The sequence below is a fragment of the Lactuca serriola genome, chromosome 2 (genome assembly GCF_051521515.1).
Source record: "Lactuca serriola cultivar US96UC23 chromosome 2, Lser_US96UC23_V15, whole genome shotgun sequence".
Taxonomy (NCBI): Eukaryota; Viridiplantae; Streptophyta; class Magnoliopsida; order Asterales; family Asteraceae; genus Lactuca; species Lactuca serriola.
In genome coordinates this window covers 84,019,143-84,025,871 of record NC_136409.1, presented here as the reverse complement: position 1 = coordinate 84,025,871, position 6,729 = coordinate 84,019,143, and the positions used below count along the sequence as shown (strand labels likewise).

At 37.3% G+C, this 6,729-nt stretch overlaps 1 pseudogene; it reads right to left on the bottom strand.

Annotated features, from left to right (window-relative positions):
• Positions 1-326: 326 nt before the first annotated feature.
• LOC145089362 (RING-H2 finger protein ATL46 pseudogene) lies at positions 327-1,464 on the bottom strand (annotated as a pseudogene).
• Positions 1,465-6,729: the final 5,265 nt, after the last annotated feature.

Genomic DNA, 6,729 nt, shown 5'->3' with positions numbered 1-6,729 from the left:
GGTACACTATGTATAATATAAGGGCGTACCTTGAACTCATAGTTATGTGTTTCTGCGAATTTTGTAGCAAAAGCAAGAGAGAGAAGAAGGCTTAGAAGGGTCAAGTGAACTTATGAATTGACAGTATTTGGCATTGCATTGGGTCTAATATAATACTATTCACAATGTTTTGGGAAGGAAAGAGATGCAAATTTCAGTGATAAAATAAAGTGTTTTGAGTACACTTTGTCATGTTCAATAAAGCAAGTCACATATAATAACACAAAATCATTCAGCAATATCACAAGAAAAAAGATAATAAAAAAACATCAACACTTGATGATTACTTGGCCCAAACTTCCACATTCAAATAATTGTACAACTCCCTCAGCATGATGTACAAGTCACATTACCATAAACAATGAACTAAACTAACGATGAAAATTACTAGGATTCAACTTTCTTGATGGTAACCTTACATTTTCAAGAACCAATCATATGGGTACTAAAGAGTCTTGAAATTTATGTTGATCTTTCTTTGACCAAAGCCAAATCTTGGATACAGAAAAGCTTTCACCTTTGCTTCTACTACTAATTTTCTTTCCATCACTACCCCCATCAACTGAGTTATTCCCCTTATATTTCTCAATACCCAAATATTTTTTTCCAATATTACCCCTACTAGGGCAAAATCTCACCTGTAATTCCGAGTTTCCCACCACATACTCATAAGATCCCATTGAAAAGCACCTTCTTGCATCAAGATTACTGTTACTAGTCTCCCCCACTTCTTTCTCTTCTCTTTTCTTACCATTTGCGGCTCTAAACTTGCCAAATCTAACCGGATACACCCACTTTTCATTCCCCCCCTCCAGATTGCTTAAAATTACAAGATACCCCTAACACATGATCATCTTTTTCCCTTGAATCATCATAGAAGTCGAAGACTGGATTTTCAACCGAAAATCCAGGAGTAAAAAGTGTATCTCTGCATAAAGGACAACTCGAATTTGAAAGCAACAAAGTGTCGATACAATGAATGTGAAAAGCATGGCTGCATAAAGGAAGCGACCTTAGCTTATCTTGTTCTGAGAATTCACAAAGACAAACCGCACAATCGAAGGGCTCTTTTGACCCCATTAGTTCTTTGTAAAGAAACAATGGGAGAGCGTCAATGAAAGCTTAATCTAAACCAGAATGTAAATGGAAGAGCTGTTGTAGTTGTCTCTAGTAGGCGACATCATCATTACCGTTACTTTCTTGAAATATTGAAGATTGATGATGAGAATTTGAAGATGATGATGATCTGTTCTTCTTCATGAGGTATCTTGCAAGAAAGTGAAGTAACCAACAAATGACGAACCCAATTCCCAATACAATCACACTGTTTCTAGCGAAGATTATAGACGAGCGAGGTTTATGGTTACTGGGAGGAGAAGAAAAAGGAGAAAGGTTTTGTTTGATGAGGGGTTTGATCCAGCGCATTTTAGTAGATATGAAATGCTACAACAATCATCAAGTTTGGAAGAGTTCTATTGCAGAAAACTTCTATTGAGATTTTGAGATATGGACATCATGGGGATCTTGTGTTGAGATTTTGAGCTTGTTTCTGAACACTTCTGAGTGAAGAAGTATGAAGGTTAATTTTTGTTTAGATGACGATGAGGGGTGGATTTATATACAGAGGAAGAAGATAGAGAGGAAGAAGACTACCCAATCCCATCTTCTCCCCAAATCACGCCAGAGCAGTCAACGTGAAGATTTGCAGACCGCCAATCACCGGTTCTGTGAAGGATTTTGTGAGGTCCGCATCTAAAGTTCTTTGAAGCGGGGTTTAAGAATTATAAGAAAATAATGTAAGAATGAGGTTTAGATGAGATCGTCGGTGAGGAACAAGAAGTGATGATAGAAACTAGGGTTATTGGCTCACGAAAATGATGAATTAAAGAACTAACCTTAAACCCTCTGTAACAAAGGTATGTGTATGCAGACAGATCAATATGTAAGTAATGGAGTAGTAGTGGTGGGCATCATCTCCATTGTCGACCGCAGACATTAAGGGAGGGGGATAACGAACCCTAGAAGGCCATTACATTGAGCAATCGCACATTTAGAGAGTGAAAGGTAGTGAAATGGTGCATCGGTGGCTATTGTTTTAGCGATCCGGTGGGGGACTGTTTAATTTAGAAGGAGAAGAAAACCAGAAGGGTGATTAGGGTTTTCTAGAGTATTAGGGTTTTTTTGTTTGAGGATTTTAGAAGGAGAAGAAGGAGATAATCAGGCGAAGAAGGATTATTAGGGTTTTTTTGTTAGAGGATTTTAGAAGGAGAAGAAGGAGATGAATCAGGCGGGCTGTTTAATTTTTTGGGTTTTCATTTACCACCATAGATTATTAAAGCAACGGAGAACGCGCCTTTCTAAAAAAATATAAAGCGACACATTTACACGACACGCTTATTATGATAGGTGCCCTCCGTGTTTTTTTTTACACTAATTTTAGGGCGCGCAAAAATGCGTGTATTGTATCCTTCAAATTTTGGAAAACTGACATTAATTTTTAGGGCACGCACAAATGTGCGTTCTCTATCTGCGTGTGTCATCAATTGCGCTTCGTAAAAGGTTGTTTTTCTAGTAGTGTGACTCGGTGTAGGGTTTTGAGCATTCTAACACTCCTAAGGTGTGCATGCAACCCTAGATACCTTGGATCTATGTTTTCTCTATTATACATGCAAATATGAACTTTCCAAGGTATTACCTGTAACTAGCATACAATTGTCATATACAACACAATAATCTAGGTTAGGATAACATACCTTATCGTGGAGCTTGAAATCTTGATGTATCTAGCCTTAAGAGGTTAGCCTAATAGTGTGGAAGCCTCAGTGGAATCACAACACATCATGAAAAAAGGATGAACTTGAGAGAGAATCTCCATGCACCCAAAACCACCATGAACTCCAAGAATACACAAGTGGCGATTTTGGGCAATGAAGTATGTATTTATATGTGGGATTTCTGGGGTCATGGATATAACCCAAATCCATACCCATGGGTCTTATGATCCATGGTTCATGTGGCCCAACTCTTTATGTATCCACACATAAAGTTAGTCCAACATGGATCATAAGCCCAACACATATAAATATAACTAATTATCATAATTAGTCCCCCATAGATTTAATTAGTCTCTTTTGATCACTAATTTAATTCCAAATTAATTCTTGATCAATACTAATTAAAACATACGATTTCATATTAAAATATTATAACTTATAATATATTAATAAACCATAAATAGCCTTCTCTCAAAAGTCCATCCTAACAAATTGTCCTGATGATATGCAACCCAAATAGACCATGCTACTATCGGTTCAAGTACTTACCAATAATAGTTATGGGCTTAGACATCTAATCCAACAGTCTCCCACTTGGATAAGTCTAAAACTGTTATTGCAAGTACGACTTCATAAGTGACCATATATTCCTCCATTCTACATATCATATGGACTGAGACATGGATTTAGAATCATTCTCTCTATCCATTTGTTGTTTCCCGATTTCTGATTTATGACGACCCACTAATTGAACAAATTAAATCAGTCCAGGCTTGGCCAAGCACTTAGGGGAGTCATCACTAAATCATCGAAGGGACCACAAATATCGCTTTTATCCTTATGAGGTAAAAGGAATGGATAAACTTTGACTCATATGCTTGCACTAACTACTTGTTGAATCATACACAAAGGCACGTTTTATAACATCAAGTTACTGATACGTTTTTGTTCAATCAATGTATAACCAACTCATAGTCAACAACTCATATATATAGGTTTGAAGAATATAAGATATTATCGTCTCAAGATTCACTCGTGATAAAATCCATGAAGTGATTCAAATGAGCGTGGGTTTAATCCAATACTTGAATCCTATTCCAGAAGCACTCATGAACACTGTAGTTAAGTCTAGCCACCTAGACAAACTACATACCCATTCATGACAGTCTTGCTTCATACCTACTTCCAACGTATGACCGACTGTGGATGTTTGAATAACCTAGTTATTCGGGAAGTCAAAACATGCAAAGTGAAACACAAGAATAATACTAATCCTATATGGCCCCAACACTTTGAGAGTAAATAAAAACATCTTTTATCTAAGCACCATATTGATTACTCATTATGTAATGTTTCGATTTATCAACTTAATACTTGAATTAAAACACTAGCCGTCCTAAGCTCCAAGCATTTATACTATGTTTTCTAAACAATAGTTATGCCATACACCAAGTATGCACACTATGTTTATCTATGATCTCTGCTTTGTGGAATAGATCCAATGATTCTATTTCATAATCCCAAATCCTTATTGTAAGTGTAAGAATGTCAAACTCTTGCCATTTACAGTAATCTGTTAGATTCTAAACTCATATGCAATGATCCTCTTGTAATGACTATGCCCAAGTCACAAAGACTTGGCAACAAACATTACAAAGTATTCCAATGGAGATCAATTCCATGAAACGAAGTCTCAAATTCTTGCATTAAGTTCTCTAATCTTACACAGATTCAAAGAATAACTTCCACCTATGGAAACAATTCCATATTCCCATTTTTACCATCACTTCTGTACAAGAGTTTCCTCTTTTCAAAATATGTCAAAATGGTCCTTTATTCTATACTTCCAATTGTCCATGAGCAACCAATCTTTGGTAAACCTTATATTGTCCTCGACAATTGCTTAATCATTTTAGTCAAATTTTTATTTTCCATGTATATAATTAAAAACAAGCCTAGGCTCTGATACCACTGTAGGGTTTTGAGCATTCTAACACTCCTAAGGTGTACATGTAACCCTAAATACCTTGGATCTATGTTTTCTCTATTATACATGAAAATATGAACTTTCCAAGGTATTACCTATAACTTGCATATAGTTGTCATATATAACACAATAATCTAGTTAGGACAACATACCTTATCGTGGAGCTTAAAGTCTTGATGTATCTAGCCTTAAGAGCTTAGCCCCAATAGTGTGGAAGCCTCAGTGGAATCACAGCATATCATGAACAAAGGATGAACTTGAGAGAGAATCTCCATGCACCCAAAACCACCATGAGCTCCAAGAATACACAAGTGGCGATTTTGGGCAATGAAGTACGTATTTATATGTGGGATTACTAGGGTCATGGATATAAACCAAATCCATACCCATGGGTCTTATGATCCATGGTTCATGTGGCCCAACTCTTTATGTATCCACATATAAAGTTAGTCCAACATGGATCATAAGCCCATCACATATAAATATAACTAATTATCATAATTAGTCCCGATAGATTTAATTAGTCTCTTTTTATCACTAAATTAATTCTCGATCAATACTAATTAAAACATATGATTTCATATTAATATATTATAACTTATAATATATTAATAAACCATAAATAACCTTCTCTCAAAAGTCCATCCTAACAAATTGTCCTGATGATATGCAACCCAAATGGACCATGCTACTCTCGGTTCAAGTACATACCAATAATAGTTATGGGCTTAGACATCTAATCCAACACTCGGTACTCGGACATGGCTTCGTTTACTTAAAACAGCTTCTTTCGAAAAAACCTAGTATCATTACCACTAGAGTTTAGTCTAAGGTTTGATGAGGCTAATTAACAGTCTAGCTATTATTAATATTATATAAGCGTTAAGAATACTCTTCATCCACTATGTACATACAAGGGCCAGACATGGAACACCGGAGGGCAGGATCATTTTGGCATATAACACTTCTGAAATCCAGCACCCCAAGCGGCCCTCCAAACCAAATTCTCTGTACCGTGAGTCGTTAAAAAGATATTATAAAGACACTTATATAACTTATAATAATAGCCCAAATATTTATTATAAGGTCCTAATAACATTACTATATTGAAACATAAGCTATACTAAAGATAGGGTAGGCGTAGCTCACTTACAACAGGTTTTTTTTCTCAAAACCGGGCTCCGCTGAAGCAGAGTTTCTGAGCCGAAAGCTCTTCTTTTCAGAGCCGTCAGGCACTACGGGGCTTCCGCCCCGTGCTAGGGAGTTACCCTAGGCTTTGGGGGGTTTAGGAGGCTTAGAGAGAGAGAGAGAGAGAAGTTGGAAGGTGTGAGAAAAGTGTTGCACCCGACACTTCTATTTATAGGTTGTCTGGCTTGTCGATTCCACCTCCAACTCGTTGAGTCGATGGCCAGGTGTCGGCATTCTGGTGGCAAAACATGGGTGGCCTACGTTGTGCCACGTCACCCCTTTTGCAGCAACACCCTGCCGACTTCTAAACCCCATAACTTTTGAATACGAGCTCCGTTTTCGATGTTCTCTAGATCCAAACATAGGTAAAAACAATATCTACAACTTTCTTTTTGACTCCATCGGCTAATTCTTGACCGGTCTTAAATTTAATAGTAGGAGGAGATTATACTGTTAAATGACCGCGTAAAATTCATAACTTCTACATACAGACTCCGTTTTTGTCTGTATTTTTACCGTTGAGCTCCTATTATGATATCTTCAATTCTCATTTAGGTCGCGTTGGATAGCTCAGTCGGGGTGCTTTTCGTGTTATAGCTCGTGTTTGTGTGTGTTGTTGCTTCACCGTGAAGTGTTTGTGGTTGCTCATTGGACAGAAAAACTCGAGAAAACCACCATGGTTTCCAACCATGCTGGCTACCACGGTTCGTGCCACTACCATCGCCGTACGCCACCAGGTGG